Source organism: Crotalus tigris, unplaced genomic scaffold, assembly GCF_016545835.1.
Source record: "Crotalus tigris isolate CLP2741 ecotype Arizona unplaced genomic scaffold, ASM1654583v1 scf7180000020523.1239640, whole genome shotgun sequence".
NCBI classification, from domain to species: domain Eukaryota; kingdom Metazoa; phylum Chordata; class Lepidosauria; order Squamata; family Viperidae; genus Crotalus; species Crotalus tigris.
In genome coordinates this window covers 232,506-248,649 of record NW_024098059.1, presented here as the reverse complement: position 1 = coordinate 248,649, position 16,144 = coordinate 232,506, and the positions used below count along the sequence as shown (strand labels likewise).

At 44.5% G+C, this 16,144-nt stretch overlaps 1 protein-coding gene across 3 annotated transcripts in view; it reads left to right on the top strand.

Moving 5' to 3' along the window:
* Positions 1-16,144, top strand: part of MATR3 (matrin 3) — a 48,445-nt gene that overhangs the window by 1,280 nt on the left and 31,021 nt on the right. For 2 of the 3 annotated variants that reach the window (XM_039367034.1, XM_039367032.1), the window contains exon 1: positions 2,429-2,585. The exons of the other annotated variant lie outside the window; for it this stretch is intronic. The gene's annotated coding sequence lies outside the window, so the exon portion shown is untranslated. Of the gene's footprint in view, positions 1-2,428; positions 2,586-16,144 lie in introns of those variants that run through there. 3 annotated transcript variants of the gene reach the window in all.

Genomic DNA, 16,144 nt, shown 5'->3' with positions numbered 1-16,144 from the left:
TTTATACCCTCTGGAGCCTTTTGTTTGGAGTTGTTTCCTGTTCCTGTTTGAGGCTTTGTATTTTCTGTGTCATATATTCTGGCCTGAGTCTGGGTGTGCCCTTTGGCATCTGTGAGTTAATCCTATTATGTCCTGTCTTAGACTTTGGGTGGGGTATGTAGATTTTAGGTGTCTGTCTTCTTAATCTTCTAGCTGGGGGCTTCCAACCTTCCTGGATTATTTACATCTGTATTTGTACAGATCTGGTTTCTGCTTGGGGGAGGGGAAACTGGGCATGCTTTTCTGCCTCTTTAAGATCCTTTGAGGAAACATATTTTTCTGCCCTTTTAATATTTCCTTCTCTGGGGGCTGACTTCCCACACTGCAATGACATGTTAGCAAATGCTTCTACAGAACTTATCCTTAATTTGGCATGATTGCTTCTTTTTTTAGAAGATCCAAATAGCAGACTGCCAGACTATTTAAATTACAACACAATGGCTAAGTGGCAAGAAAACTCAGAAATAAATGAAATGGAAACATATCTGTATTAGCATGATGTAACAATCTGAACCTAATTAGGCAGTGATAGTTTCTTGTGGCTAATCATGGTTTATTCAATTAACCAATTAATTTATCTTACTGCAACACACTAAACCTTCTATAAATGTATGGGCTAGGTTCTCCAATATTCTATTGTATAAGTATCTGGCTAGCTTGTGTCTGGGTATTGTGTGGGCAAAGGAATACTTTGTCCAGACTAAACCCACTTAACTGTGTTAGAAGTAAGTCTTCATCCTGGTTCATCCAAGCTGGGAATAAATAAGCAACATGACGACTGCTTTGGGAAGATGGTTACAGTTTATTGAAGAAGCAGAAAGATGGTTCTTGCAGGAAAGAGCAGAGGAGAGAAAGGCTGAGCACATGGGCAAGGGGTTTTTATACCCCCTCTAGCCTTTTGTTTGGAATAGTTTCCTGTTCCTGTGGCATGAACTTTGAGGCTATTTCTGAGTGTTTTTCTAGGCCTTGATATCTGTGGTTTAATCATATTATCATATCCTGCTTCCCTGATGATGGGGCTAATGACTCCTAGAGTTTGGGTGGGGTATGCAGATTTTCTCTTTGTCTTCTTGAGTTCTCTGGCTCCAACTTTCTGATGGTTTTACATCTGCATTTGTATAGGGCTGGCTCCTGCTTGGGGCAAAGAGATTTGAGGCCAGGATTGGTTTCTGGTTTTAAAAATCCTTTTGAGGAAAAATATATTTGTCTGCCCTTTTAATATTTCCTTCTCTGGGCTAACTTCCCTCAACTGTATGTTAATATATTTCATAGAATCATAGGGCTAGAAGGGACTTTGGAGGATTTCTAGTCCAACTCCCTGCCCAAGGCAGGAATCCTTATACCATCCCCAATAAATGGTTATCCAATCTTTTTCTTGAAAACCTTCAGCAAAACCTCCACAACTCCAAGGGAGGCAAGCTGTTTTACACTGATTAATCATTCTGTCAGGAAATTCCTCCTCAGTTCCAGATGGATTTCCCTCCATCAAGCTTCTACCCACTGCTTCTTGTCCTGCCCTCAGGTGCTATGAAGAATAAATCAACCACCTCTTCCCTGTGACAACCCTTTGTTGTCTAGAGCCTATTCTAATTTAGATTTATGTTTTCCCCTTCAGAAGGCTCAGAACAGTGGCATTTGCTAGCATTTTTGCTAATATTTAAAAAGCCAGTTTGGTGTAGTGATTAAGGCATCAGGCTAGAAACAAGGAGACTGTGAGTTCTAATCCTGCCTTTGATACAAGGCCAGCTAGTATATACCTTGGGCTAGTCACTTTCTCTAAGCCCTAGGAAGGAGGTAAAGACAAATCACTAGTTAAAATTTGCCAAGAAAACTTGACAACGCAGTCTCAAAGAATGAGACACAATTGAAGAAAAAAATCTACAATAGTTGTGTTGAAATCTTGTTAAGCCAAAAGCAGATGAACAAGTGACATTTTAATTGGTGTGAAAGTGTGAAGCCACAGAATATCTTTCGGATTGTGTATGGCTACTGCCACTGGGGACTTCTAGAATGTGTGGACTGAACCACGTTGAACTCAACATGGTTTATTAAATTAAGCCAATTGTCTGGATTCTTAGAACATAAGTGAACTGTGTATTATTGTTGGATTTTCAAAGTAGTCAATCACATTTAAGTCTAGCTATTTTTGTAAACGCAGGCTTATTGCGTTCATCTACCCGATGCTAATTTGAAGAGGAAGGAAAAAAAATGGTATTAGTGCCAGTAAAGAAAACTTCCTCTCCAGCTCGGGGAGGGGGGACGTAAAAGACCTGAAATAAAATCAAAGCTCAGCTTCTCGCGACAGATGCTGGGCAACACGACGACCGCGTTCTCTCGCGAGAACCTCATTCGCACAAAATTCGAGGTCCTGCGGCCAGACGGCGCATGCGTTGGTTAGATTAGCGGTCCAATGCGAGCGGTGTGGGAGTGAGACCTACGCAGCTTCGTTTGGGGATTTTTTTTTTTTTCCTCTTGGTCTTTTTTTTTTCAGGTTTTATTTGCGGTAGCGATGGAAAAATAAGCGAAAGACTCCTTTTCTTGCTGAGGTAGGAGTGGTGTAGGTGGGTGGTGTCGATTCTTGTTAGGCCGCGAAGGCTTCCTTTGCTGGGCCGTTTGGCCTCAACCGTTGGCAACTTGGAGGGAGGAGGGGCGCGTGTTGCTCCACAACGTTCGTGCGCATGCGGAGAGGGAAAAGAAAGGGAGAAGCCCTACCCGCCGGAAAGTGGTCGTGCGCGCCTCACAGTGAGAAAATAGGCCTTGGCGCCGAAGCCTGATGTGTGGTCGTGCGCATGCGCGAGTCTCGAAAGCAAAAGAAGCCTGATTGAGTCGAGGTTTATACGACCTTCTTTGTTACGTAGGCCATATTTATCACCTTCTCTTGGAGGAGCTACCCGATGTGCATCTTGTGTCTTTATCTTATGTTCTTGGGCGCTTTTTTGCAATTTAAAAAAAAGATAGTGTTCCTTAGTGTTTCTCGTTACTAGCGACGATCAAATAAGGTTTGTGCGTGTTTGCTCAGAAGTAAGTTCGTTTGCATTCAGGGATGCTGATTATCAAATGCATTACTAGTGCTACTTGAATATTTAATAGCGCCTTGTGGGCATTACTTCTTTGAACTAGGCGCTTGGTCTAATGCATGATTTTTTAAAAATCGTAACTGCAAAATTGATCCCAAGTTTACTGATCGCCATTTTGAGATCATAATCGAATATTTGTCGTCTGCTATTGAGATGGTTGGATTTGATCTCCGTTGAATGACTGATTGAATGCAAGTGGCGGGATTTTTTAAAAATTACCTAGAAAACTAATTTACTTTGGCTCGTGCAAAGATGGAAAGTTGTTAATCATAGCTTTTGTGGGTGATGGTTTCTGTATATGAAATACGCACAACTGCGAATTTGAAATTTTTAAACAGACAACTTCAATCTTTAGGCTTGGTTGTAGTGAGAGTGAATCCCTATTGTATTTTTTTCAAGATTCCAGAATTGTGCTTAATTCTAGAAGTTGATTCCTCATGCTGATCAAAGGCCCGATTAATTCATCAAACGCAAAAAATTCTATTGCAGCCTATATTTCATCAGGATTTGATATTGGACGTGTACTGAGACTAGTAATAGCTATGTTTTCCATGGTATTTTCCATAAAATTATGCAAAACTTAAATGTTTAAAGAATAGAAGTAGAATATTCATCAGAAATGGTTAATGAATATGATTGCAAACTTTTCTCCAAAACATGTCACAGTAAATAGTGGAACATTTGAATTGGGAATCTAGCTACAAAACTTTCTTCTTCCCCAAATTAATGGAGCAAAGTCTCTCTCTCTCTCTCTCTCTCTCTCTCTCTCTCTCTCTCTCACACACACACACACACAGACATGTGCATATGGAATCTCCCATTGTAAATATTCAAATATTTATTAGTAAAAATATGTGTAAATATTTCATTATGAAAAAATTAGGCCAAGATAATCTATACCAAAGATATTTGACTGCTTAGTATAGCCATATTAATCTATAACATTCTTTCAGAAATATTTAATTTCTGAATTAAATTGATGAATACTTTAAATTGATGAATTTAATTGAATGATTAAATTGATGAATAGTTTAATGAACTTAGAATTGAATAATGAATGTCTTTACCTTGGTTGCAACTTTGTAGGCTTAGCTCTACTTTTTTTTCTAGACTGGCAGCCTTGGAGTAATATAATTCAGTGTTGGTCGATATTTGGAATTATTCTCCAATTTTGCTCATTCCTGAAATTATGTGTAATTACAAACTTGGTATACCTTTTTTTTAAAAAAATTACAGCTTGTGAATACCATATATATAGTAATTAAAACATCTTGAGTTGAATGTTAATGCTGAATTGCCCAGCTATTTTTTTTCCAATTCCTTATGAAACATAGCTGTTATAGGGATAAGCAACAAGTTTAGACAAAGGAAAAGAGGATATTAGCTATCAATAAAGTTCTAGTTTCTCAAGACTGAACCCTGGGATATTGCACTTGGATCTTAGAAGTTCTTAAAACACAGTTTAAATTCACATTCATGTCGAATAAGGACTGCTTTTTAAGATTAAAATATTAGAAAATTTGATCAATCTAGTTTTAACATTTTAGTTACTTAGATGTGACTAAGGAGTTCAGATGCAAGAAATCAGTGGCCTATCCATCTGTGTTTGTTTAGCACTTGTATTTAAGGTGATTTGCAAGGTACTTTAGTCACTTACAGCCTTTCATTTGTCTGCACTTAGTTTCAGGGATAATTCTAACTATATGAGAAAGGAAGCACAGTTTCCATATTAAAATACAGTTTGCCTTACCTGTCTTTGCATTGAAATAAATGATCCAAATTTCTATAATTGCTTCTTGTAATGGAATTGCTTTCTTTTAATCAGTTTCTTTGCTGCTATAGTAATTTTTCTGAGATGCAGTAAACAGAATTCTACACAGTGGCTGGGTTTATGCACTGTGCTAAGTTGTAAAGTATGGTATATAATGCACATATCTAGGTTATGGCTTAGCTTGATTGTGGGAACATAACCAGTACTCCCAAGAGTGTCATACTATAAATTTAAATTAGACAATTTTTATATTATGACTGATAACACTCTACTTTCTAAAAGTCTGTAGGATGAAATTCACTTATTTTACATTGGTTACATAACAGTTGATATTTTGACTATGCTACATCTACCACAACTCCCAAAATACCTTTCTTGATTAGTCATTACTCACGCAGATTCTATTAAAGTATACTTGGAGTTCTGATTTCTTGTTGCTCTAATGTGGAGTCCTTTACATTTATATTAAATTGCAGTTTCCATTTTAAAGCCCATTCACCAAGTTTAAACAGTTTATTTTGCTGCTTTTCTCAATCCCTTCTTTCCTTTTTCTTGAATAATAGTTACATATTAAGGAAATCCAGTTCCTTCCCTTTGAAAAGTATCTATTTAATTTTACTCTCTATTTCCTGATCTTTAACCAGTTATCAGACAGAGGAAGGATGAGATAAAATATTTCTCCAGGAATTTTTTATAAGCTACTTTGAAAGAGTTCTAAAGAAGTTATGGCATATATAATTTCTTGGATCATAATCATAGACAGTCCTCAACTTATGACCTTGTATTCTAATGACAGTTCAAAGTTATGATGGCCTTGTAAAGTGACTTACAACCTGTACTCACACAACCATCATGCTACCCTTGATTACAATTGGAGTGCTTGGCAACCGATTCATATTTATGACTAGTTCATCACTCCATGGTCATATGATTGCGATTTGCCAATTTTTTCCCCAATATCCAGCAAAAACTCCCACTAGGGAAACTGGACTTGCTTAATGTCTGTAGGTCACTTAATCATGGTTATTTGGTTAATAACTGCTGTAAAAAAATTGTAAAGTTGGCTCTGACTCAGCTTACAATTGCAACAACTTACAATGGAAATTCTGGTCCCAATTGTGATCATAAGTTGATAATTTAGCTAAATTTACATTCCTTACAAAAATTTAAAGTTTGAAAAACTATAAAAAGTATTCTTAGAGAACCCCCATTTTATTGAAAGTACTTTCTGCAGTATATTCCTGATGATTTTTCTTTAATATTTTATCACTAATATCTGCTAGGTAGTTTTAGCTGATCTGTAACTACTTGTAACTTTCTTCCCATACTTTGTTTGAATCCATTTTAAAATATGAAAAAAATTCATATTTTCTAGTTGTTGAATACAGGTACCAAGTTGGGGAAAGATATGTTCTCCAGCAGGATGGATGTAGAATCCACTGATGGGTAATTTCAGCCTTCCTGCTTAGATGAGACTAAGACAGAACTTTAGCCACACCTCCCTCTGGGTGTGTCTTCCCAGTTTTTGTCTTAGTCTCAGCTCAGTAGGGTGCAAAATTTTAGGCTTCATAGCTAGATTAGAGTTACTCAAACTTGATTGTACTTTTCAAATTTTAAATTGCTTCAACTTATTGGATTTGGCTTATTTGAAAGGATTTTTGTAAGGACTCTGTCCTTTTTCAACGCTTAGAGCCTCTTTGGGCTTGGGGATTGGAGGCTGCAGGCCTTGATTGGGTGGGGGCTCCCACCCCGACTGATTGAAAATCTCCACCATTCAGCTGGTCAACGGAGAACGGAAGGCTTCTTGGGGGTGCCGCCGGTGTTTTCTTTACTTTGCGAGCGGCGAAAGCACGAGGCTTTTTTTCTGCAGCCACAACCGGATCGCAGCGGAGGCTGCGCAACGAACCGCAAGTGATTTTAACAAACGGGAGGGAACAGGGATCGTCCTGTTTATCCATTTATTTGCTGGATTGTAGTTGTGTCTTGTATTCTTTGCCCCTGGTTTTGCCAAAGTTTGCTTTTTTGCTTCTTGGGAGGCTCAGAAAGGAGCGCGGCCGCCATTTTGACCACATGGTCCTAGCGTGGCCGCCATTTTGAAAGGCCCACAAGGCGGACGCCATATTGTTGGGACCTATTGTGCTACATAGCAACCTATGATCTTGCCTTAGTGCCTTGGTCTGCGAGTCAGGCCTGTACCAGGGGGTAAAAGAATTTCTCATACACCCACAGCAAGTGTGGAATGATCCCAAATTCATGGGGCTTTGCCTCATCTTAAGTTTATCATTGTGTTAACTACTCATTGAGGAACAGGATCAAATCCTTTAGGACCTGTGTAAGTGGAGTGAAGAGGTAATATTTCTGACCACCTGTTTCAAATAGTCAGTGGCCTTTAGCCACAGGGCCTAGACAGGCAGAATTAGAAAGCTGTCTGACTGTTCTTGCCATTGCTATTTTTCAGAGCGAGGATCGGTTTTCCATCTCTGACTACTTGATCTGCGTGCTTGGGTTCCCCCCACTTCTAGATATCCCTGACCAGGATTATCTAGACTGCAATGGCAGACAGTTCCTCGCGCCAGGCAACTCAAGGTTCCAGTGTTTCCCCCCCCCCGCCGCGCAAACAAAACGCAGATCAGACGAATTAGAAGGGGGGGGGGAGAAAAAAGCCAAAACAAAACATTTGTCAGTCAAAGAGACTTCTAAAGCAGCTGAGCGAGAGGCTTTCAGGAGACATCAGGCACTGGAGAGAGAATTCTCCAAGGCACAAAGGCTCAGATCCAGTGAGACTGAAGTGGTTTTCCCCGTAGCATTGGACACTCCCACGTTTGAGCCACCTTTTGCCTCTTCACAGGATGCCCCGCGGGCATGGTCTTCTCAGGGGGAAACTGAGCAGGTTGGTCCTCCTCGCTCCTCTTCTTCCTCTTCTCACCGGGTAGCCCCAACAGAGGTTGGGGCCAGTTCTAGGGAACAAGGAGAGATGTGGTCCCAAAGCCAATTCCAGGCATTCATCATCACGCCTTCAGGCAATTTATGTCCTCCTTTAGGAGTAGTCAGGGGCCTTCACATCCTCCTCCCCCATCTATTCCTTCTCCCCAGGTGGAACACGACACGAGACCCATTTCTGGTGTTTCCGAGACCTCCTCCCAATTAAGCGAGGAGGGGTCATTAGACTTGGAAATAGCCGACACACCCATGTCAGAGGATGAGGAGGCAGCACCTGAGCAAGTGACTACTTCGGGTCTCTTTGATCCTTCTCTTTTCAGATCTCTTCTCTTGAAGGCCTGCACCACAGCCAACCTGATCTCGGTCCAGGAGGACAAACCATCCACCTCCACTAGCCAGGAGTCCAACCTCTTATTTGCGGAGAAGATCGTAGAGGATAAACAAATTCCTTGTCCGCTAGTTTTTCGGACTATGGTAGAGAAACAGTGGTCATCCCTGGCCACCACACCTTCTCCAAGCAGTATGGAAAAGAAACTCTATAATGTCTCTTCTTCCTTTGCCTCTCCTTTAGAGGTGCCGGCTGTGCCGGCTGTGGACGCTCTACCACCACCATTCCAGGGGACATGGCTGAGTTCCTGAAAGCGGAGGACAAAAAGTTCGAGTTCTCCCTTCGTAGAACTCACCAGTCTTCGGCATGGGCGATCAAGGCGGCTACCTCATTCTCTTTCTTTGCATGATCATCAATAATGTGGCTCCAGGAGCTTCAGGCGCTCATTCCGCCAGACCAGGTTAGAGCATACCAGACAACGGGGAAGCTAGTGACAGCCTCAGAGTACATTGCTGACGCATCTCTTCATTCGGCCAGGTGCTCTGCCAGATCTATTGCTGCCAGAGTTGCCTCTCGTAGGATGCTGTGGCTGAAACAGTGGCAGACAGACCTAAAGTCAAAGTGGCGTCTGTCAACATCCAAGTATAGTGGAACGCACTTATTCGATGCTGTCCTGGAACCACACGTCATCGAGAGCAAGGGCAAGCGTAAGGTCCTGGTGCACCCCTCTAGAAAATTGGATAGGCGGCCTCAGCAGGAATATCGCAGACAGGCATTCCATCCCAGTGGACCCTGGGAGTGGAGGCAGCCCTTTCGAGCAGGGCAGTCCTTGGATTGGCCCAGAGGCCCGCGATCCTATCCCCCAGGCAGGATCGTCAACAGGACCGCCAGAATAGTGGAGCCAGGGGTCAGTTCCAAGCCAAACGTCTCTTCAGGGGATCGGGCAGTCGTCCATACAGGCGGTCCAAGTGACGCCAAGGAGGACTACCCCATAGGGCAGAGGTAGGCAACCCAAAACACTCAAAGAGCCACTTGGACACATTTCCCACCAAAAACAAAACACCGGGAACCGCAAAACTCTTTTGATATCTAAAATGAAGATAACACTGCATATATCCTTTTTTACCTTTATTATAGTTGTGTGTGTGTGTGTGTGTGTACACATACACACACACACACACACACACACATTAAAAATAAAAGTAAAAATATCACTCTTGGAAATATCCATACTGTTAAAACAATGATCACCAAGAGAATGCTTTAAGAGAATAAAATTACATAGACACACAGGTAAAAAAAGGATATATGCAGTGTTATCTTCATTTTAGATGTCAGAAGGGTCTCTCTCTCTCCCTCCCTCTCTATCTGCCCTTGGTCTGCCACTCCTCTTCCCCCACTCTCTTTCTTTCTCTCTCTTTCCTCTCCCCCCTCCCTCCCTCCCTCTCTCTCTCTCTTTCTCCCCCCCCCCCTCCTATCTGCTGCTCACCTGGCAAGCTTTAAGTTGTTGTCCAACAAGCTCAGTGTTAAGCAACGTCGTCTCTTTTATGACTCATGGACTTCAACTCCCAGAATTCCTGAGTCAGCCTAACTGGGCTAGCTAGCTCTCTCCTGCCCTTCCTGCTTCCTGCAGAGACGCAGCAAAGGGAGGAGCTCCGCCCAGTAAGCTTTTCAGCTCCTCGGAGAACACTGTGAGTGCACTCTCTTTTACACAGAGAGGGAGAGAAGCAGGGAAGCGCAATTGCCTCTCTCTGTCTCTGTCTCTGTCTCTCTGCAAAGGCAGAGGAGGCTGGGAGCCACAGGGGAAGGATCAAAGAGCCACATGCGGCTCCGGAGCCGCAGGTTGCCGACCTGTGCCATAGGGTTCGCCTGGCACTGTTTTACGACGTCTGGGAAGGCACAACCACTGACTCTTGGTCAGAGAAACAATAAGACAGGGTCTCTCTCTAGATTTTCTATCTTCTCCCCCAGATCGTTTCATACAGTGCCTGGTTTCAAGAAACACGACAAAAGCACAATTAGTCACCGCAACCATCGCACACTTGCTAGAAATCAGAGCCATAGAACTGGTACCACAGGATCAGATAGGAGAGCGGTTCTACTCCATCCTATTCGTAGTTCCCAAGGCCTCAGGAGGATGGAGGGCGATATTAGACTTAAAAGGCCTAAATTATTTCTTAACCTACAGAAGTTTCAAGATGCAGACCCTAAAGTCCATCTTGGCCAGCATCAGGAAGGGGGACTTCCTTTCCTCCATCGATCTCACAGAGGCATACCTTCACATCCTGATTCTTCCAGAGCACTGCAAGTTTCTGAGATTCTGTAACGCGCACCGGCATTACCAGTACAGGGCCCTCCCCTTTGGACTCTCTTCAGCCCTGAGGGTTTTCACAAAAATTTGGCCGTACTGGCGGCTCATCTAAGGATGATGCCAGTGCGCATAAAGTGTTACCTAGACGACATTCTAGTGCACTCCAGATCCTTCCATTCAGCTCAGTCAGACCTGGAAGTCACAATTCAGACACTTCAGGATCATGGGTTCTCTGTGAACTTCAAAAAGAGTCACATAACACCCACAAAACGTATTCTCCATCTGGGAGCACTGATAGATTCGGATCTATGCAAGGTCTTTCTCAGGAGTGTCGGATCAGCATCCGAAAACTGGTCCAGCAAGTTCGGAGAGAGAAGGTAGTACCCTTGGTCCAACTGTCCCAACTCCTGGGAAAGATGGTTTCTTGCATGGGTATCGTTCCATGGGCCAGACTTCACTCCAGGAACCTTCAGTGGTTCCTTCTTCCCTTCCAGAAATGGAATATCAGTGCTTCCAACGAGAAAGTCAGGATTCCTCATCACACACTGTCATCACTCCTATGGTGGACTTCCTCCGCCATGACCAAGGGGACTATCTTCAAGGAACCTCCCAGGATTACCTTGACCACAGACGCCAGTGTGTACGGTTGGGGTGCCCACCTTCAGACCTGGCCCAGGGACAGTCACCTAGCTCTCCAACGGTTCTCCTCCCTCATGTCAGGAAAACACATCTTGATACTGACAGACAACATTGCAGCCAAGGCTCACGTCAACAAACAGGGAGGAACCCGCTCCTGGGCACTCATGCAGGAGTCTCTGACCATAGGGCTTTGGGCAGAGTCTACTCTGAGCTCCATCAGAGCGGAACACATATTGGGGGAGGCAAATCGACCGGCAAACTCCCTGAGCAGGGCCACAGTGGACCACTCGGAGTGGAGACTGGACCCGAAACTGTTCAGGGAAATATTGTACAGGTTCGGCCATCCATGCCTAGATCTCTTCGCCTCTCCGGGGAACGCCCAGCTCACCAGGTTCTTCACCAGGTTCCCAGCAAGGGGGGTGGAGGGAATGGATGCACGCTGGTGCAGGTGGCCGGAGGGGGTGCTTTATGCCTTCCCTCCCCTCCCGTTGCTGCAAGCGACCATACGCAAGCTGATCCAAGAGCAGGCGGAGATAATCTTAATTGTTCCATACTAGCCAAGGCGTCCGTGGTTTTCTGACCTTGTGGATCTGTCGCTCTCGTCACCGTGGAGGGTTCCCCCGGACCGAGTGGCTCTCAGCCAAGGGAATCTCTAACATCCGGATCCACAGTGGCTCCAATTAGCCACCTGGCACTTGAGTGGGAGAGTCTGAATAGGCAATCCTATTCCTCCGGGGTGATCTCGATGATCCAAGCCTCAAGACGCCCCTCAACTAATAGGATCTATGATGCCACATGGAGAAACTTCTGCTCATGGTTCAACAGGCAGCGGCTCTCGCCGCTCTCTATAATCATACCTGACATATTGGAGTATTTACTGGAAGGGCTAAATAAGGGTTTGTCACCCAGTACCATACGCAGGCAGGTAGCGGCATTATCGATGGTTCTCACCTGTGACAACCTAGTTCCCTTGTCACAACACCCAGCAGTCAGTGCCTTTCTCAAGGGCGCGGTCAATGCTAGGCCACCTACAGTACATTGTTTCCCGTCTTGGGATTTATCCAAGGTGCTGCAGGCCTTCTCATCCATTTGAACAGCTTAGCACTTGTTCCCTTCAATTTCTTACCTTGAAGGTGGCCTTCCTAGTGGCTATCACGTCGGCCAGAAGGATCTCAGAATTGGCCACACTATTGGTCAGAGATGACCTATGTACCTTCCACGAGGATAGGGTGGTCCTCAGATTAGATCCTTTATCCCGAAGGTTAATACAGGTTTTCATAGATCCTAGGACTTGGTCCTCCCTAACTTCTGCCCTAATCCTTCACATCGTCTGGAAGGACAGTGGCATAAGTTGGACATGCGCAGGGCTCTGCGCCATTACATTAAGGGGACCTCGGTTTTTCGAAAGTCGGAGGCCTTGTTCGTGTCTTTTCAGCCTCCGCAATGGGTAGGAAGGTCTCTTCTTCCACCATTGGCAGCTGGATTCAGGCTTGCATTTCTAGGGCTTACATTTCTCAGTCCCTTCCAGTTCCTTCACACATTACAGCTCACTCAACACATAGTGCATCGGCTTTAGCGGCCTGGTCTACCCAGGCTTCAGTTGAAGAGATTTGTAGGGCTGCGATGTGGTCCTCTTCCTTCATCAAACATTATAGGATTGATCAGTTTGCTGCGGCAGAGGCTGCTTTTGGTAGGCGAGTCCTGCAGCAAGTGGTTACTTCTCAGGGGACACAGGCCTAGACTCCCCCTCCCTATAGGGACATGAGTGGCTTTGGTATGTCCCATCAGTGGATTCTACATCCATCCTGCTGGAGAAGGGGCGTTGTCTTACCTGAATGCCTTTTCTCAGCAGGATGATGTAGAATCCACACCCTCCCTGTTCAGGTAGTCTAGGCATGGGTATTAACTTTTTGTTTGGGGCCTTGCGCCAAGACTTCGTCAGAGATACTTTGCCTCGACAAAAACTGGGAGGACACACCCAGAGGGAGGCGTGGCTAAGGCTCTGTCTTACTCTCATATGAGCAGGAAGGTTGAAATTACCCATCGGTGGATTCTACACCATCCTGCTGAGAAAAGGCGTTCAGGTAAAACAATGCCCCTTTTCTGGATCAGTAGTTGCATATGCAGATATTCAAAGAACTAGGTAGATGTTTGGATTCAGTGGTTAGTTTTAACTTATCAGTTACATTTTATTTTAGTTTAATTTCCCCTATTTAAAAGTTCAGTTCAACATGGCTATTTGCATATTCACTGCAAACACAAGAATGCAACTGATCTTCCCTATAATTTCCTTATTCTTTTTAAACACACTAGTATTGGTTCATCAAATATTTTTGAAAATACCCTTATTGCTGGTCATTCTGTCTTTCCCCCAGATGACCATCAAAGGGGTGTTAAATAGGGGATATCCTTTTGTTTGCTTTTCTAAGTTTATGACCCTTTCTATTCTAACTTGTGCAAACACTAGCTTTCTTTCTAATTTATTCAATTTTTATTGTCCTTTTAAATTCTTGCATCTTCTTTGGATTTGTCTCCTCTTCTGTCATTTGAGATGTATTTTTGTAGCTAAGGCATTCTCCAGCATGATAGATGTAGCATCCACCGATGGGTAATCAAAGCCTTCCTGCTCAGTTTTAGACTAAGACCAAACTTTAGCCACGCCTCCCTTGGGTGTTCCTTTTCCAGTTTTGTCTTAGTCTCGGCTCAGTAGGACACAACTTTGATTGCTCCTCAGATAGTTTAATTTTAGATAGTCAGAATTGGGATAGAAAGTTAGGAAATTTCATTTAGTTTATGTTCAGTTAATCTGATTTAGCTAGTGAGTGCACTAGGACTAGATTTACTCCAATTCGAGAGTGTTAGATCCAGGGGCCTGCCCGTACTCGTAGATCGCCAGGAGCTACGCCACGGAGCAGTGATTCAGCTCCTATCAGCTGTTTGGTGCTGTTTGGTTCCCCGAGCGCCCAGGAGCATTTTTCTTCAAGCGTGCTCTGGAAGATCGGGCTCAATGGCCAAGCCGCCTCCTTCTTGCCTCGTGGCCACGAGGCTCCAGACGATCGGGCGGCAGATTGCCTGCACAACAGAAACGCAAGTCCTTGGATGCCTTATAAATTAAGGGGGCGAGAGAGCGGTCGCTAGAGAATCCCTTGGGCTCCCTGAAGGGGGTATAAAAAGGGGATTTGTGGAGTCTCAATTTCAGATCGGTTCTGAGGCATCGCCATCTTAGATGGCAAGGTGACTCGTGGCCGCCATTTTGGATTCGGAGCTGGGTGTGGTCGCCATCTTGGAGAGTCCTACATTTAGGGCCGATCTCAGACCGATTATTTAGAGTAGCCTTCTGTGTAAGGCTCCCAAGGGGGTGCATCTGGTATTTTGTTTTATCATTTTTCACAAGGCTTTCACAGAGGGAGGTACACTCCTTTAATTGTATTCTGGTTAAATCAGTTCATTCAATTTCATTGACAGATCAATTCTGTGGGAGAATTTATCAGACCTGTTCATTTAGCATGCGGCGCTGTGTCGCAGGGCCTAAGCGGACAATTCTAGTGATTTGTCCGGCTGTTTGTCATTGTGGTTGTTCAGGGCATGGGAAGTCTCCTTCCCGGGCAACTTGATCTGCGTGCTTTTACCCCCCACTCCTGGGCTTCTCCTATCTGGAAGGTCTAGTGCGCAATGGCAGACGGTGATACTCCTCAGACATCGCAGGGTTCTGATGTTTCCCCCGCACAATCTAAATGCAGATGTTCAGATTTGAGCATGGGGAGGAAGAAGAAAGCCAAGACCAAGCATTTGTCCACCAAAGAACCCTCCAAGGCTGCTGAGCGAGAGGCCTCGAGGAGACATCTGGCACTGGAGAGAGAATTATCCAAAGTTCAGCGGCTCAGGTCCAGTGAAACTGAAGTGATTCCCCCTGCTTTGCTGGACAACTCACCCTTTGAGCCTCCACTTGTGCCATCTTATCAGGCTCCCAGAGCTTGGTCTTCTCAAGGGGGAACTGAACAGGTCGGTTTCCCTCCTCCTCCTCCTATTTCTTCTTCTCCACCTCTTTATCCTGACCCTTTTGTTCAGTCTGCTTCCACCACCCCACAGGCTTCTCAAGCCACTACGGCTGGTGCTGGTTCAGCAGAGCGAACATTATGGGCACAACAGTTCCAGACCTTTATGCACCAGGCTTTTGACCAGTTTATGTCATCTTCTCTGGCACAGGGGGGGTCCACAGATACTGCCTCCCCCAAACTTGTCCATTGGTCACACTGGACATACCCAGTCAGCAGGCTCTGGTATTTCTGAGACATCATCTCAGCTTGGAGAGGCTGAGTCTGTGGACCTGGAGACAACTGACATCCCTATGTCTGAGGATTAAGAGGTGGCTCCGGATACAACCCCAACATCGGGTCTCTTTGATCCTTCTCTATTTAGGTCTCTTTTGTTAAAGGCCTGCACCATGGCAAATTTGGTTACAGAGCAGGAGCCTAAACCATCTATCTCCACTGCACAGGAGTCAAATCCTTTGTTTGCGATGAAGGTTGTGGAGGAAAAACAGATTCCTTGCCTTGCTGTTTTCCGCACTACGGTGGAGAAGCAGTGGTCTTCATTAGCCACTTTACCTCCACCCAGTAACACAGAAAAGAAATTGTTTAATGTCTCATCCACATTTTCTTCCCTCCTAGAGGTACCTACAGTAGACACTACCTTGACCTCATTGTTCTCCACATCCATGATTCCTGGAGATATGGTGGAGGCCCTCAAGGCGGAAGATAAAAGATTTGAGTTTTCCCTCCGCAGGGCTCATCAGGCTTCAGCCTGGGCAATCAGAGCTGCAATGTCCTCGTCCTTTTTTGCGAGGACTTCCATTATGTGGCTTCGTGAGTTACAGGCTCTAATTCCTCCGGATCAGGTGCGTGCACAACAAACCTTAGGTAAGCTGGTAGCAGCAGCAGAATATATGGCAGATGCATCCCTCCACTCGACCAAGTATACAGCTAGATCTATAGCGGCCACAGTAGCATCACACAGATTGTTGTGGCTAAAGCAGTGGA